Below are 18364 nucleotides of genomic sequence, written 5' to 3' on the forward strand. Positions count from 1 at the left end.
CCTTGGAGGAGTAGCTGTCCAGCACTGCAGAAGGACGTGCATTAACCTCAGGTGAATCCATGTTCACTTACCATGTTACATCTTTGTGACGAGGACCAACTGTATTTTTTGAGCACACCTGATTTCATAGAATCATTTAGCTTGAAAAAGGCCACTATGGTCATCAGGTCCAACCGTTAGCCTAGCACCACCAAACCATGTCCCTAAGCACCACATCTACATGTTTCCTAAGACCTCCAGGGACGGTGACTCAACCACTTCCCTGGGCAGCCTGTTCCAACACCTCACAACCCTTTCAGTGACAAAACTTTTCCTTATATGCAACCTAAACCTCCCCTGGCACAATTTGACTCTTGTCCTATCGCTTGTTGCTTGGGAGAAGAGGCCGAACCCCACCCCGCTGCATCCTCCTTGGGGTAGTTGGAGAGAGCAATAATTGTCTTTTTCTGTTTGTCAAAAGCATGTCTCTTCCAGGAGGTCAGTAGTTTGTGTATGAAATGGCCTGCTGCATGTGGAGAAGGGTAGGAACTGGTTCCTCTGTTGTATCTCTGTTCTTGGCTTGTTGCGAGTCTGTGAAGGAGATACAAGTGTGTACTTTACATTTAATTAGATGACCCAAAACATCAGCTGTTTTGTTTCAGTTAATGTGATGTACTGAATGCAGTGATACTTGCAGATAAAGTGAGGAGGAACTCAAGCTTTTGAAGCCCTTCTTTTTGCAGATGGGGAAACTCATCTGACCTAAAGAAGAATGTTCCAGAGCTATAATTATTTAGTTAAAGAGCTCTTCAAATACAGGCTATCAACTAAGTATCAAAGCGTATTTTAACATTCAACTTTTGAATTTATACTGAATATGACTGCGAGTTGAGTGTTCCTGGTATTTTTCTTAAGTATTGTGCCTTGAGATCCAGAACTAAAACACACATGATGCTTTCCTTATCTTGAGAGCTTCTTTATACGCATTTTGTTATTCTGTGTATACTTGGGCCAAACTGGATCATACCGGGAGGCACCTATAACTTTTGTATAATAACAGACTGAGCCTGTTTCAGTGAAAATACTTCTGGACACAAATGTTTAATGATATATCTATACCTGTAGCCCGATGTATACTCATGTCAATAATTACTAAATACACATTAACAGTGTATTAGGTTTAATACAGAGCGTAAAAAAAAACAGGTGTCTTCAACAGTGCATTGGAGCTGCTGAGAGGCTGGGGCAGTTCCTTTTCCTCCCATCTTTTCTCTTTCTCTGCATCCAAGTGTTTTTTGTGTGTTGTGTTTCCCTGCCACTCCTGCCTTCCTGCAGTGGTCATTGCATGCCCTGCGCTGGCAAGCTCCATCTTCTGCTGCACCCTGGTGGCTCTTCTGAGGCAGGGTAGAGGTGTCTGGATGCAATTTCAGTCCTGTTCCTGCTGCCCCCCAAATGAAGGAGGAGTAACCTGTGTGTGTCTCTTGGTCTGTACACTGTGCTCTGCTCCGGTTTCCTTTAGTTTCTTGCAACATAAATAAGTTCTCCATTTCCTAATGGGCAAAAATCTCATGTTCCTGCAAAGCACTGGAGGGAAACAAATGAGCTAATAGTTCATTCTGATGATCTAAAGATGGGTAGCTGTGATGCCTTAGGAGATAGTAACATCTTCATTGTGGCTTCATCATGGGTCCCTGTATTAATTTGCAACAGAGCCTGGAATGTATTTTTAATTCCTATTAGTAAGGAAGATATTGCTGAAAAGTAGAGTTTGTTTTTCTGCTCCTCCCCTCTCTTCCATATTAACCTTAGCCATATTGTTTCTGTTACCTCCTGAGCTGTAATTACTGAAGAGCTGAATTCTCCTGGCTGTTGTAGTCTCACTTGGTAACCTCTAATGGAAGTCACAGGGAACCTAGCTTTTGGTAACCTCTAATGGAAGTCACAGGGAACCTAGCTTTTGTTTCTGGGACTGCGAAGCATGTGGTTATAATGGCTGATTGCCTGTAAAAGATCTGCTCAGGCCTGGTTTCAAGCAACGCTCGTGGCAGTGTCTGAACTATTTCAAGGTTTTTAATGTTTTCAGGTGAAGTATACTGTGATACTGTCCCTCCTTGCTGCCCTAGGTAGGAATCAGCTCAGCCACCGTGCATCCAAGTGCCCTGTGCCCATTGCCTTGTGAGTTGGTTTTGGGCCAGGCTGCATTCTTACCATGATGTTGTCCCCGTCTGTGGAGACGTGGTGTTTGTGGGGGGAGCCAGCTTGTACTGCTGAACATGAACCAGAATTCCAAGCTAAGAAATGCAGACGTGCTTCCCAGACTGCGTAAAGTTCCCTTCTGAGGCCAAGACTCATAATCAAGGCAGTTCTCCTAAAAAAAAAAAAGTTATTTTTTTATGTGGCAACAGTTTTCATTGCTGGAGGGCCTTTATTATTGCAGTCTAATGTGTAACAAAATATCATGACTGGAAGTCAAAATTATTAAAGTTCACATTGTAAACAAGCTGTAAATATTTTACTGAAGGTAATTAACCATTGAAATAAATTAGCAAGGGATGTAATAAATTTCCTGGGTTCCCTGGAACTTTACTCATAACTGGAAGTCTTCTAAAACATCGATCTCACGCTTAAGCCACAGCCTCTTGGACTTGCTGTGGGCACTGCTTAGTTAAATTAAATTGTCTGCCTTGCGTGTGTTGGGAGTGAAATGCCCTGGGCGCTGTTAAAATGTGTGAGCTGGGGGCGTGGGCCCAGGGCAGTGGTGGTGGGCTCGGGGAGCTCACCACAAAGCTGCTCGTGTTGGCGTGCCTGGGCGCGAGGGACACGGGAGCTGACGTGGTAGCGTTTAATGGCACGCCAGTCCCACTGCCCTGCTTTAAATGGTAAAATAACATACAGTTTGGATGAAAATACATGTCCCAAGCAGTGCCTTAACTTACAAATGATGATTTAGTTAAGCACTTTCTTAAATTGTTGCAAATATGTTTAAGAATAAAAAAGAATAGCTTGCTAACATCAGCTTAGTATTTGTTTCATAACTTCTCAGAAGGGATATTAACTTGAAGAAATTTGACTGAATTCCTAGAGGCCGTTTGTCATACTATCGAAATATGTTACTGCAAGTATCTATTTAAAGTGATATAGTCATTAGCTACAAGTAGTTATTTCCTCTTACATGTTGGCTTAATTAAGAGAAATATTCATCAGACTCCTTAATAAAAGATTCAGATTGCTTTGGTATACGTGGGTCACAACTTGAAAGCTTGCAGGAGAAAGCGGTGTGGAATGTTGTTTGCCTTGGGAAGTTTACACAGTGTAGTTGCAGGACTTCTGAAAGGTGGTGGAAAGCCCAAAGCAATCCCAGCCTTTCTGTGTTAATATCCTAATGCAACGCCACAGGAGTTGTCTCTCACTTTGGCATCTGCAGGTAAAACATAAGTTACAAAACAGGGAATTTTAACGGGAACTTCCGTAGTACTCAGGAGGTTACCAGTGAACGTAAGACGTTGCAGTAGCAGCCTCTCTTTACAACGCCAACAAACCGAAAGAGAAGACTTCGGCCTGTCGTATGTCCCACGGCCAGTATTCAGCCCTGCACATCTCTGAATCGCAGCAGGACGTACAGAGTAAGCATTCAGGGCAGGGGAGAGCACAGGGCTTGTTTGGCCCCGTGGCAGTTCTGTGTAAGGAAAGGTTTTTAGCTGGTGCATGTTAGTTCTTCTGGTGGAGGATGAGGAGGAGACCTGCAGTCTTCTCTTGATGGCTTTAAGTCTTAAATTCTTTCTCTCCACCAAAGCAATGTCCCTCACGAAACCTTCCATGACAGCCAAATGCAGCCACTAACGGGCACAGTCTCTTCATTTCAGCACTTCTAGTGCTGTTTTCTGGTGGTTGGAGGTCTGCGGGAGAGGCTGTGTGCCACCTGTTCTGGTGGCTGAAGGCTGTGACAGTTGTTACATGAGCATGGAATTAGGCAGTTGTCCTGCACCGAGCAGCTGAGTGACATGCTTTTCAGAACCAGTGTTGGTTAGAAACTCACCTGGGGCTTGCTGGGCTTCATGGTTTTCATTGCAATTCACAGCTGCGGTTTGCTACAGGAATCAAGTGTGAAGGCCAGGTAGATCGCCGTGCCCAGACCTGTACGAGACTGGATAAAGGTTGTGTCCCTAAGGTCACTGCTGCTGGCAGGCAGCGGGCAGTTCCCTGAGAGCACAGAGGGCAAACAGTATCTCACATGAAGCATCTCGATTATTCTCTGTTGCTTATGCTTCATCTTTGAGCTTTCCTTGGCCGTTCTCCCTCGTGCATGGAGTACCACCAGAATCACGATGGAAGCGGATGGATGTGGCTGTCTCATGAAGCCCTTTTCTGCAGGTTTTGTCAGCACAGGATGGGTGTGTGCGTACTGAACGTTACAGAGCATAGCCAGGAAGGAGCAATGCGATCTGCTGCTGGGAAGGGCACTATTACAGATATGATTACCACTAATCTTGGTGATGAAAATAAGCAAAGCCACATTTGCTGAGTATCCACTCTTTCCTGCCAGTTCTTTCTGAATCATCAACTTCTGAAAAGAGCAATAAAAATGTGCAAAGATCTAGCTTTCACGGATTATCGTCTCCAAATGTGGCAGTTGTCATTTCTATTGCTTTATCTTAGAGGCTGGCTAGAGGTGCACCTGAACCGATGGCTTTTCCACTACTCTTGGAATGAGTTCATGACCAGAATTCAGAGGGGTCGGTTAGAAGCAGTTTTATGAATAATTTTTGGGTGAGTGATGTTATTTTAGATAGCTTTCTGGCCTTTGGCCAGTAGATTGCTCCTTGGGAAGATGTCAGAGCAACCTGTGCCATGGAATTGGACCCAGCTGTTGCTTCTTGGGATTCAGCTGGTTGAAGAATCATTTAAAGGTGGTTCCTCCACACACTCTTGTACCTCACTGAGAGGAGAGCCTGCCACCTTTTCACTACCTGCTTGATCAGTGAAACCTTTTTATAATTTGACTCTTTCTCGTGGTGTTCGTTAATGGATCTCCTGCGCTGCCCAACGTGATACTCAATAGCTGCGCCAAGGAAATCCATACGTCCAGTCTCTGCATCTCTCCGAGGTGGTCCCTGGTTAAAATTTTATAAACGTGTTTGTGCCTGTCCTGTAAGACTATATTGGTTAGTTACCGAAGTAACGTTGAGTTCCTGACTTGTGGGGTGAACAACTGTTTTTTTATTTTATTTTTTTTAAACTCTGAATTTTGTTTAATGTGCTATCTGTGAGCTAGATAGGAAGACAAGTGAAGTTCACTCCATCACAGATTGTGTTTCACTGTTTGGTTCTGCAGTTACTGGTGGGGGGTAGATAAATAGGGAAGGAGGATCAAAACTGGCAAAATTTCATATGGTTAGAAAGGTGGAGCATTGACTTTGGTTAGGGAAGAACCTTTGCATGGGGAAGGTGACAGGAACCTGATCTTGAGAAAGACTGGATTGAAAGTAATACTTGTGTAAGGGCAAGATCAGTCATTAACTACTGGCTGTTAATGTGCTGTGATCAATCACTGCTGAGTAAGGCAAGGTGGCATTACTGCTTATGACTGATTTGGATAAATTATTTGTAAATATTTAGTGGGAAACAATTGTGAATGCAGAAGAGGGATATTAGTTTCACATTTTCTCCTCTCAGTTCTGTATTGAGTGTCTATTTACCTCTGAGATAGGTTTGCAAGTAAGAAATTAAGCAGTCTTGACTTGCCAGCTGTACACACTGCTTAGGGAGTGCCTGAATGGTAGTTCTCGTGTTACTGCTTGAGCCTGAAAGTCACCTTTTACATTCCTAGCCATTTCAAACTGTAGAAAAAAGTGTTTCCAAATCAGATTGAGTAGTAGCTCAGTACTCTGAGATGTTTATTGCTGCTGGTGGGTTTCTTCCCCTCGTAAATAGATTGCAGAATCAGTAAAATTCTGCTTTGTTTCTGCTTTGTTGAACGGAGCGATTCTGCAGTTGCAGGTTTGCAGTGTTTTAGCTGCATGGGGTATCAGGGCAAGGTCACATCCTTTATCTCTGTGTTGCTCACAACATGAACAAAGAGCCACAAAGTTGTTGAGCAGTCTGCCTAAACGTTTCTCTTGTCCTCATGCATTGCATCCACAGAGATTCAAAGCAACATCACTGTATCAAATGGACCAGAGTGGTTGTTCTTTAGAACAAAGCGAGTTAAATTTTCTTAATTGGTTCAGATGATTCAGCCTGGAACATGAATCACACTGGACAGTGATTTGGCTGTTTCTAGGGTACTTAAGAGCCAAGTAATTTTAGTTTGCCCCAGAGGCTAAATTGATGTACAGATCAAGTTCAATTAATTTTTTTTCACACTCATACTATTCATTTTTCTTGTTCTGACAGTTTTATTTACTGTGGTCCCAAAGTGTCTGCTACCAAGGACCACTTTGGCATCCTGTCAAAAGCCTGAAGGCAGCACCTAGTTGACACATGCTTTGTATTACAGTGTGTGTGGATGGGCTGTTTGCTTCTGGATTTGCTAACTGGAAAGATGCTGTGGGTGTGTCTGTTCCCCTGGAAGCTGGTTATTAACAAACATTCTCATCTGAATTTATCTTGACTTGTTTCAGGGAGAGGAGCTTCGGCATGTTTTGGGGCTGTAATGTGTTGCAGACTCTGTTTGTGTTGCTTGGTGTACATCAGCTGTGAACCTACGCAAATTGACTCTGAACTAAAACCTTTTTAAGCATATTGATCACAAACCTCAGAGTTTTTTCTTTGCTGGTATTCATCTCAATGAAAAACACGATGCATATTGGATGCATACAGTATTCCAAATGTTCCAGCTTTAATTTTTTGTTTGTTCTGGTATATAGTCTTGTAACTGTGGATAAAACTATGTGGAAGGTTATTTTTTTTCTCTATATCTAAAATTCCTCCTGGGATGGAGATGTGTACTTGATCCCACAAAGCAAAATTCTCAGCATATGTATGTATGTGCTAAAATGAGAGACAAAAGACCACCTGTGGCATGGAGGAGGTGGGTTCTTGTGGGTGAGTGGGGATGCAAGCAAGTCAGCTTCTGGTTTTCCAACAATTCTCAGAAAAGACTTGTCCAATGTCTTCTCCATTAACTTGTCTTCTCACTCCCGTTGTGTTAATGTTCCATCACCAAACCTGAGCAGATGTGAGGAGTTAAAATATCGGCGGCAGGTGTCTCACGTGTTACTTGCAGGTAATGAATTGGTTGCCCAATAGCAAGGCCAGGGTATTAAACTTCCCTAGTCTGGCTATTTGTGCCCTTTATGTCTATTCGTATGTTTTCAGCCATTTTTCCTGTTTAGATTGCACACTGACCTATGGCAGAATAGCTCACCACAGATTGCTCCCCAGGAGGAACATCTGACATAAACCTTCCCACTGAAAACAGATTTCCAAGCAGGTTTCAGCTCTTTTTCCCCTCTTCCTCTTAGCTTGGAAAAGTGCCACCTATGGCAGTCTTTCCGTTTCTAGCGTTCTCATGTGACCTTTTTTTTTTTTCAGCGTTGAGGCAAAAATTAGGGATCTTGACTCAATTCTCGTTAGTGCAGAGATCAGTTTGAACAACCCTGTTGCTCTTGGGTTAATTAAAATCTGGGAACTCTTTTAAAGTGATGTGGAGAGCTTAGATGAGCCCTGCATTGCACCCCTCCAAACGTGAGTGCTTGTGGAGGTTAAAATGCCGTATTGGGAGTGATTAAAACATAAAATTAAATTGCATATCATAATTTTAGTTCCCAGTTTAGATTAATTAAAAGGTAAATTGCCTATAACACCTTCTACTTTTGATACTTCATTGCCTTCCTGTATGATCAGCTGAAATTGCCAAGCTTAAGCTCTTTCAGCTGAACACAGTTGTACATGAACAATGAGAATTAAATAGTGAAGTTTAGGTACTGGTCGATTAGAATTACAAGAAATACAGGTTAAGATAAATAGCCTCTGTTTCTCACTAGCATGAGAGTTATTTTAAAATCTTCTTGAGTAAGAATGAAGCATCTCGTATGAAGAACTTGAAGGAACTCTGACTAAAGCAATAGAATTATATGGGGAAAACTGCCTTGGAAATGCTTGTTCTTGGTCTTTGAGAACCAGAGTTCCCAAATTGCTGTCATACTTGGTTGTCTGCCTTACTGCCTAAGCATTTTTGTAGATGCTGGGAGGACTTGAAAACGCACATTGACAGGTTCTGCGGCACGTGCTGACAACACGTGTTTTCATGGGGAGTTGTACATGTGCAAAAAGTAGTGCACAGGTGGCCAGAAGTACACTGAATGTGTTCTGCTGACAGCTGCAGACTTGTGTATTATTATTACTTACTTTGGGCCTTATTCTATCTTAGTAAAAGCTTGGGGTAAAACACTAGCAGATCAAGTGTTTCATGTCAGGTTGCTCTGACAAGGCTGGGCTTTATGGATCATGGGGCCAGTTTGCAGTGGTTCGGTCCATACAGAGAGGAAGCTGCCCCTTTTGACTCATTTCAGAATCCCTAATTTTAAGATAATTTATTTCTTTACTAAAGTTTTTCTCTCACATCATGCTTTTCTTCCTCCTTACAATATAATGGTGCCAGGCTGTTCTCCAGATACATCCTGTGTGCTTAAAATCCTCTGAGGAACAAAATGCAAGATATTTTTCCTCAAATGTTAAACTGTCCTTGAAGCCTGGGGCTTATCTGCAGATGCCTTGCTCTCTGAGTAGAAATGGAAGGAGTTTTTCTTGATTTCTGCTCTATCTTTCAGCAAATTTTAGTTTTCTGTTAGGAAATGGAAGTGTCCTACTTTGAGGTGGAAGAGTACCAGAACTGGAGGAGGTTAGTTCTGAAAAGCATTTGAGGATCAATTCAATAAGCTTCTTAAGTTGTGCAAATACTGGTTTCGAGTTTGCTCACAGAAGTGCTAGAATTCTTAAGTTCTGTTATCTTTTCCTGTCCCTAGGGGATGAATTACTTTCACGTTGCAGAATTATGGTGAAACAAATTTTTAGGAACCCTGATTTATGCAGACTTCAGGCTGTCAGGAAGGGGGATCCAAGCCATTGGAAACCACTGGATTGTGGAAACACTGATTCTGTTTCTTCTGCATGGGTGTTTGCGTGTGATGGCAGTTAAATGGTTTCCCAAAAATACTTGGGATGCCTGCGCTTTCAAAGTGAGCAGATGCCTGTCCCTCTCAGCTGGCTGTTGATCTGGCCAGCAGCAAATAGGTAATTAATGAAGCAGCTACTAATGCAGTAATGCAGTGCTCTTCCAGAGCTGTAATCAAGGAGAAGAATCTTTCTTCCAGTGCTTTGCTCATCCATAAGAATGAAATCATCTTTGTTATTAAATATTATTCGATTATGCCAGATGATTAATTTAGTAACTAACGATATCAATCACATTGTTTTCCTGGTTGTTATCTATTGAATTAAAGGCCTGGTTCTAACAAACAGCTATGCTGCTGCTTACTGACGTAGCAGACGTTTCATTTACCAGTGTTATAAATGACCTTCTGGTGCTACTTTGGGAAGTGTGGTGGCCTGACAGTAATTGAGCAATAATTGGTATACAAAGGCAGGAAATATTCCCAGTTGCTAACTGTTCTGTTAGAAAACAATTTCATTTATGCTATGATATTTCATCAGCTCTGGCCATTTCCATTTTGTGCCATAAGTTCATGCAGCAGAATTTTAGACTCGCTTTATGAAATGCACTTGTTCAGCTTTGCTAAATGTTGATTTTAGAAGTACCTTTTTTCACCACCAGTGTATGTAAATACACTTCTTTGCCTCCTGAGACCATTACTCTCTCATCTGACCTTTGGCATGGCTTTTGTATTCATAGTCTTTTGTTAAAGCAACTTAGTTCTGAAGGTAAAAGAGGCTGGCTGCTTTGGTTTTGTGTACTGCTTCTTAAGGGCAAGTGTTGTTGTTATTATTTTTTCTTTTAAAGTCAGTCCCAGAGAAGAATAATGGTGGTGATGCAGCTTCAGAGTGGTTGTAAAGGTGTTTACTAATTGCCTGCCTTCAGGCTGGCATATGTATAAGGTATAACCAGGAGCTGCTTTTGCAGACCATGCACAGACCTGACATTGCATTTCTTCTTTTTCTGCGTTCTGCCCATCTTCTCTTAAGGTTTTATTCTATGACAGCCAGTCTCGATGGATTTGCGCGCAGCCCTGACCACACGCTTCCTGTAAGCTGAGTGTCCAGGGGGCCCTCCCTGCTCTTATTGAGGAACATGGGCGCTGTGGCTGCTCCTCTGCTGAGTTGGTGTTGGTATTTACTGAATAACAAACATCCTGACGGTCTTTCCCTGTTACAAGGTGACTTACAGATCTTGTTCCTTTCTACAAAAATCCCTTTTTCTGTCTCTACATTCCTGTATTGAATGTGCAAGCCTGATACTGAAATTTTAACTAAACACCCGTTTGAAACTATTAGACCAAGACACTTCTATTTTTTTTCCCCTTCCCTCTGCATTTTCATTGCTATTAATGACTTTCCTTAGTGGGTAGGGAAAATAAGAGTGTTTTGTCCCATCTCTGTAAGCCAGGGTTCTGTCAGTGCTACTTGAAGATCGGAGTAAATCAAGACTGACTTTTCAGGGAGGGGGTTAGGAAGGTGAGTTAATGGGAGTGGTGAAGGGGTGCAGGCAGGAGAAATGAGCTGGTGTTTGAGCGGAGATGGGTCAGGGAGCAGACACAGAAGTAATAACTGACTCTTGACTTGAGGTAAGGTCACACATATGATCGCAGAAAAGCTACCACAAGCCAAAAATGCAGGTGCTTTTTCCAGTAGCTAGGTAGAGATCTTCAATATTTGTTACAGTCCTTTTTTTCCCTGCTTATGGTGTGATACATCAGTATAGTGGTAAAGACTGTACAGTTGATATAATTAAACTGTGAACGTTCAGCTGAGAGCAAACAACTCATGGAAATCATATCGCCCCCCCCCCCCCGGTCCCAAGGCACAGCGTGGTCACAGAAGTGGAAGGTAAGAGACTAGTTTTGGTTGTGACCTGCAGCTGCCTCCCCAGTTCACATAATGGCTGTAACGTGCCTTTTCCCCAGTGCTTAAGCAGGGATGGCGATGTATCATCAGGTTCTCTTCCTGAATGTTCAGTTTTTATGGAAAGAAAAGCTTGTCGGTTTCTCTGCTGAAACACAGGAGGCAGAAAAACATTTTCTTCATTGCTCCTTGGAATTAGCCCCCTATGTTTCCCCATTGTTAAGATTTCCTGAAATCCAGGCCAAATTCAGCAGAGATCTAATTTCAGACATACAAATAATTTCTCTGCGAAGAATAAATAAGGAGGCTGGGACTCGGCATGAAGGAGGAATTGCAGGAGGAGGATGTGATGGAGGTGTGTAATCATGGGTGAAAGGGGAAGGGGAGCTCAGGGAGATGGCTCCCATCTCACTCAGTGCATGCACTGAGACTTGACATGAAAGTTTTTGGGTTTTTTATGTTTATTTTGCCTTCCTAATCTATTATTGATCTTTTTCTTTGGAGATAAAGCAGCCATGCTTGATCGTGCCAAAGACTTGTATAGACTGATACACTTCTGACTTTGTAGACAGGAGGAAAAAAAAATGGTAGGTACTTCAGTTCTTTAAAGATGGTTTCATTGTTGTTAAAGTTTACATAGCAGTATGAAAATTTGTTCTCATATGAATGTAAGAAAGTGAGTATTGCTGCTTACCTTACAGTGTAATTGGTAGTGGTGTCAGCTAGTTCAGAAAGTGATACTTTGGTTGTACAGCGTGACTTCGGTAAGGATTTTGTTCTTGAAACAGGAACGAAACAACTGAATGCCGTCAAGGCCTTTTCTTGTTTTGACTGACAACGTAATCAGTTTTAGCGACACAGATTGCTCAAAGAAAAAGGTGGAGAACTGAAATGTGATGCTGATACTGAACTAGAAAGAGACTGACTCTTTTCATGGAATGTGCTGTGCTGCTTTTAAAGGCCACAGCCGATCAGTGTGTCAGTTCTGTGTCTCATCCACAAATGGCAATTCCCCCTGTAGAAGTATTCTGATGCCCTCCGGCGCTGCGTGGAGCTGAGCTGGAGCATCCTCATCAGTAAGTTTATTCATTGGGCTGCAAGGGTCTTGAGATTCCTGGATTTTTGAGAAGCTTGCTGTAGGCTCATCGCTTCTTCCTGGGTGGAGTTTGTTTTGATCCAAGTCTTTGGTTTGTGACATTGCCTAAGAAAGCGGAATTGCGGAGTTAATATTAAAATGTCTTAAAGTAGAAATGCATGGATATACTGTTAACATGAAGACCATAAGTGAAATAAATCCCTTACTGTCACTGAAATAGAATGCTTTTCCATGAAGCACATTTCTTCTCCAAAAATCTTGATTCTTGGATTGTACTTGCACATTTGTCATCTCTCTCAATGCAATGTTATCTTTTGAAACCTTCTCTTAGGAAGGACTGCATGTTGCCTTTGTGGCTTAAACTTAATTCCCTTGTGTTTGAGGCCAGGATTGCTTATAGCAGTGCACTGGCATATGTATTTTCTGTGTTTGCAGAAGGCTCTTGTGTATGTTCCACCTGTAACGTCTTTTAAGATGTAGCCATTTTCTACAGCAAACAAAACCAGACAGCTCCTTTCCAGCAATATAAAGTGTTTCCAGTGGAATAATAGAGTGAAAGTGTATTTCATCACAAAATTTGATTTCACAAATTTTTGCAAGGAATACTAAATTTATTTGTTTTTGTTGTTTTATTTTCTCTTCTCAAACAGTTCTTTTTTAATTTTGAAGTGGAAGAAGTATAGCATACTGAAGTGCTCTTCACACTTAGGTATTTTTATTATAATTTATATGCATTAAAACAGTAAAAGTATGAGCAATATTCTCTTTGTTTGATACCATTTAGCTAGGCAAAGAATGAAGCAGTAAAAGGAAAGATGATAAGAGGGACTTCATTTTAATAATGAGGGCAGTAAGTTTTCTCCAGTGCAAACTATTTTGTTGAATACTGGATGAGCCTGACTTTCTTCTCATGTATCATCTCATGAAGCCATTGCCTCTTCAGTTTGTAATCCTTGAACCATTCGTAGGTAAGGATTTGCTGTATTAAATAACTGTGTGCCTTCTGTGTTGCGTTTTTCAGTGGAAACGGGGGAAAGGATGCTTGTTATAACCATGTTTTATGCCTCTTTTATTCAAGCCTCTCAACACTCTGCCTGAGGCCCCTGTTGACTCCGTGTTGGTTTGGTTTCTACAGAGCAGTGACTTAGCAGAGGTTCACACTGCTGCGGCTTACTTTGCATAGCTGGTGAACCTTTTGTGCTTTCGCTTGCAGCTTGCCATTGCCTTTCATGCATCACAAATCAGTACCGTAAGAAAGTTCTGGCCACAGATAGTGGATGGAAAACTCAAGAGGGACTGTATCACTTGCTGGGTATTGGACAAGTGCAGTGTAGTGGTGGACATAGGTGCTGCGTGAAAGAGCTTCTGTAGCCTTTGAGATATACCGGCTGTCTACATGACAACACTGGTGGCTTTTATTGAGCTTATATCAAATGAGATAATGATACAATATCTTGAGAATAAACTTAATTCCTTTTCTTTAAAACCATGTTTACAGAATGGCAGTGAAGACTGGCAGGCAGGTGGTGAAGTGGTGTGCTGTAAGGAGGTGCTCAACACAAGCTGGTACCCAGCAGGTCAGGCATGGGGAGTGTGCCACGTCCAGCAGCACGGAAAGCTTTGTCTGTGTTCCTTTCAAGGTACATGCCACCTCTTCCCTTCCTCCACGATTTGGGGTATCCAAAATCTGGGTGGCATGTCTGTTACAAGATACCTGCTCTTCCAAATAACCTTTAAAAACCAAAAAACCAGAACACAACAAACAAACAAAAAAAGCAACTCAGGAATTAGATATTTTGAGAGTTCACTTGGTAAATAGCGAAGTACAGGAATTTTTGATCAAGTCTGAGCTGTGCTTACTGTTTGTTCCAGTCTCTTCTGACCTCAGTGAACTTAGGCAAGATAAGTATCTGTAGTAATACTTGTAGGATTGTGTTTTGGGGCATGTTGAAATGAGGATACAAACATAAGTAATGTAAAAAATTCCAGAAATAAAGCCAACAAAACAATTTTGTTTAATTATAAACTTCTGTAATGTAAGAGGCTCTTACCTGTAACTGGAAATTTGTAGTAACCGTTTGATGCTAAAATACATATTTTTCCTCACCTCTTTTGAAGTCAGACTTGAGTTTGAGTCGTCTTGCAGTGATCCCACCTTTTTAATGTGTGCTTTACAGTTCATTTTTTTGATATGGTTCTGTTTGTTAATGGGGTACCAGATTTGATATTTGATACAAAAGTTATGGTCAGCTTGGATATTTGATTAAAGATCATACAAAACTTCCATGTTTAGTAAGTGTACCTGATGTTTTCTCACAAACCAGAACTGCTCTCTAAGTTTGTGTTTTGAGATGCTTAGATTTGGTTTCTAGAAAGTTTACGCCAGGTGAGTGAAAGTGTAAAATGGTTTCTGAACAACATTCTTCTAGTTGCACAAGTGGTGGAAATCATGAGTATGAAGGTGTGTGTGAAGTCTTTTTGCATATTGAAAAGGGAGCAAGTTACTGGGGGAGAGATCGTAATGATCCAGTTCATAAAGACTGTGCTCATGGGAATAATTTCATTAAATACTCCAGCAGGTCAGTAAATCCTTCAGCTGCCTGTTTCAGTGCAGTTATATAGTTTTATGTACTTCTGGGAGGAATCCAACTCCTGTTTTTTTGCCTCCTCCTTGCAACTTGACATTTTGCTAAATCAATTTATTGTGTGGCAGAGCCTGCAGACAATGACTTCCAAAGCATTAAAGATCTGATCTATTTGGAGAAGACGTTTTCTATTTATACCCTAAATATTCTGTCAATGGATCATTTGGTTGGAGTGTAGTTTGTCGCCTTTAATCTCTCGCAAATGTACTCCAGTGACAAGCCCAGGTTCCTGAGCTTGTCTGAACTGCTCTGTCCTTTGCCTTAAAATGGTTTTCTGTGCTCTGTTTTCTTTTTTCCTAACTATGGAGTGACCTTACTTGGACCCGTCTGATTAGTACAGAGGCAGATCTCTCTAATGTTTGGTAACTGGGTTGGTAGCAGAGGCAGTCTGTGCTAGTCATCCCCACGGGAGAAAAACAGTCTTTTAAAAAAGACCCATTTCTATGAAATGCAGCGTGAGGGAAGAGAAAGCACTGGGAGAGATGAATATTAATTATTACAGTTCAAAGAGGTTGAACCAGGACTTGTTTTTATAGTGACAAATGGGAAGTTAGGATGTGATAAGCTCAGCAAATAGTGTTGGGAAACTTTTGTGCTCTTTAACCGCTGCTGGTATTTTAAGTATGTTAGTTCTCAAAGTTTTGTGTCTGTACCCTGTAAATGTTCTTCTTGTAGTTCAAAGTTATGGCTGTTTGTTTATTATGGCTTCAGTTTCACAGCAAAGTAGTCTATTTAGTAAAAAGTTACGGAATTAAGTGCCACCGTATACCCACCATATACACATCTTTGTTAGGATCATATTTCATTTTCTGATACCTAGCTGCATCTCTTTTTCTTTTGTACTTTTTCTTTTCCTTGCTAAAAGAAATACATTGAGTGTTGTTCACTTCTCACTGCCAGCATGTTAGGAGCTCTTCAGCTGCTTTTGGGTGCTCATTCTCCATCTCATCCATACATGGGTGGCATTTGGAACCTCACTTTATGGAAAGCAGACTGGGGAGACTATGCCAGGGTGGACGAACCACCATCAAAGGCTATGCAAAACGGGACAGGCAGCTACTTGTTGCTGTGGACGTGCATGTTAGAAAAAATGGGTTTTAATTTAGGTAATACTAAGGGTGTAAATTTGATCCAGTTGGTAGAACCATTTCAGGTATGTTTGTGAAATAGTGCATGCCCAAGGGGAATGGGGAGAGCAAGAAATGGGGTTTGCAATCATCACGTCTTGCTGGAGATGAGATGTAGGGGAGAAGAGGAATGTGTCGTTCTCATCTGTGAACGATTTGCAGGTAAAGCACTGGGTGTTTTTAAGATAGGCATGTTTACATCTGGTATCTGCCTGCCTCATGGGTCAGGATGAATGGGCATATTTAAAGTGTTTGAATGTTGTGGGATTACAGCCCTGGGGAGGAGGATGAAACGGAGATAAAGCTCTTCTGATCCTGTGCCAAGGAGCCAGTGGGGGTACTTGCTGCCTTAAAACAGACCACAATATGGGCTGTTTTGGTAAAAGATGCCACTGCATGTGTGATATGTTTCTGTTCTACTTGCGAGGGAGAAACTACAAAAACTCACAAGTAGTTTCAGCCTCACTAAGGGCTGTTTCCACTGGAAGTGACAGTTCTGCATGGTGGCTTTCTTGCAAGTATATTAAAACGCAGGGCTTTCAGGCACTCCTGCTGAGTTACTATTGCAGGTATTTTAAACAAAAACACATCCCCTTTTCTCCTCCCTGGACTGGAGAGGCTTTCGGGTGAGAACAGTGGAAGTTTCTCTGGAGTGTTGTTTGTAGTTCCTCAGCTGAGGCCACTTCTGAATTTGAAGTGATCGAAATCCTGATTTTTTTTTATTTTTTTTTTAAAGAAAACAAACAAGGTATCTCCCCCAAATATAATGCTTACTCTTTGAGTGCAGACTCCTGCCTGCTGTTCCTCCCCATGCCCATAAGAATTTATAATTGTTTGAGTTGAAAAGAGAATTATGGAGCAACCACTAAGAAGTACAGTAGTCAACTGCTGTATTCATTAGGAACAAGAAATGACCCGAAATTATGTAACTCATTAAACTTCTAATTTGGATCAATGCTGGTAAAATCTCACCAGAGTACTTCTGAAAACCTTTTGTTCAAATAGTGGTTAATTTATTGCCAATATTTTTCATACGGGCAAGTCTGTTCTTCAGCAGGCTGTGAGGAATACTTCTCTTTGGGGGGAACCAGGATGAAAGAGACAAATTTAAGTGTATTTAGGGGGGTTGTTGTTTACCACCTCTGTATAATAGCAAGAGACAAGGATGTCTTGTGATTAAGAGTTTGCTTCATACTAAAATGTAGTAAAAGTTGAATAATCTTCCAAGCGGGGAAGAACCTTTCCCTGTGGGAGGTTATTTAAAAGGTTTATGCTGAAGGACACGAAACACAAATGATACGATTTTTGGAAGATGCTGCAAGAGGATGGTAGCTCAGGAAATCAACGTACACTGCATAAAGTGTCAGTCCCCTGAAGCTTTCCTGGTGGGACATCTGGTGAACTACGTTTTGCAATCTGCCTGTCTGATGTGCTTGCAGATACACATGGTATTTCCAACGGCACATTAAGTAATAATTAAAAATGTGTAATTTTTTGAGTTTCTGCTCTGTGCATATTTTCTAAGGAAGACATGATTAAAGCAATCTTGGTTAAATGGTGCGTGTGTGTATATATATATATATATATATATAAAGCTGAGGAGAAACTCAAAAAGTTTTTGAAGACAATTTTGAGGTCTTCAGGACCATAGAAGGCTCTCTATGAAGATGTCCCAAGAGACTAACTTCAATGAAAGGGTAATATGTTATGGGTTGGTGACTGAGATGTTCAGCTTCAAAGTGACTGGTAGCCACCTACATGGGCTGTATATGTGTGTGCAAGGTGTTTTAGGCTAAACCTGCTTATCAGTGGCTCCTTTTGAATAGTTCCTGCCTTCTGATCCAGGTAGGTTCCCCATATAGCTGACCTGTGAGGTGGTTAGGTAAAGCTGGGTCTTTGTAACCTTTTCTCAGTGTTAAGTTCAAATCATTGATGGTCATGGTCTTCTGTTTCATTTCCCCTTCCTCTTTCAAGGGGGAGATGCGAAAGGAGGAGTCCTGCTGTATAGTGGCACAGTAATTGAACAACATCCATTCCATTACAGTGTTGAAGCTATTTCTTTAAAGATCTGTCATCTAAGCAAGTTTAAAGCCATGTGGTTCCTTTGAGATGCAGTTTAAGAGAGAGCACTGATAATTTAATCTTCAAAAATGGGGTAAGGCTGTACAGCAGGATTCATGTCATATGACGTTTTTTGCTTAGTTGTGCCAGCTAAGGTTGATTGTATCCTCGGGACAATTTGCAGTGCTTCTGTCATGGATCCTATTTTGTGTAATTTCTCGACGGTTTCTGCTGGTACTGCGTGCATATAGGTTTTGCCTTTCATTTGATGGCTTGCCTCTAAGACAAAACTCCTCATCATTCTAATGGTATTTTGTCTAGGAGGGGGTGCTTCCAATTTTCTCTCTTAGGGAGAAATACCTCCTGTCACAGTTGTGCAAGCTAGGAGCTAGCTTCAGGGAGAGGTTGATGTCATTGCAGTAATGTCTCTGGTTTTG

The 18364-nt window shown here is 41.5% G+C and overlaps 1 protein-coding gene across 28 annotated transcripts in view; it reads left to right on the top strand.

The window, feature by feature from the left end:
- PCDH15 (protocadherin related 15) overlaps positions 1–18364 on the top strand; it is a 535558-nt gene that overhangs the window by 149841 nt on the left and 367353 nt on the right. The window contains exon 1 of one of the 28 annotated variants that reach the window (XM_083844293.1): positions 495–5083. The exons of the other annotated variants lie outside the window; for them this stretch is intronic. The gene's annotated coding sequence lies outside the window, so the exon portion shown is untranslated. Of the gene's footprint in view, positions 1–494; positions 5084–18364 lie in introns of those variants that run through there. 28 annotated transcript variants of the gene reach the window in all.

The sequence above is a fragment of the Anser anser genome (genome assembly GCF_964211835.1).
Source record: "Anser anser genome assembly, chromosome: 7".
Classification (NCBI taxonomy): Eukaryota; Metazoa; Chordata; class Aves; order Anseriformes; family Anatidae; genus Anser; species Anser anser.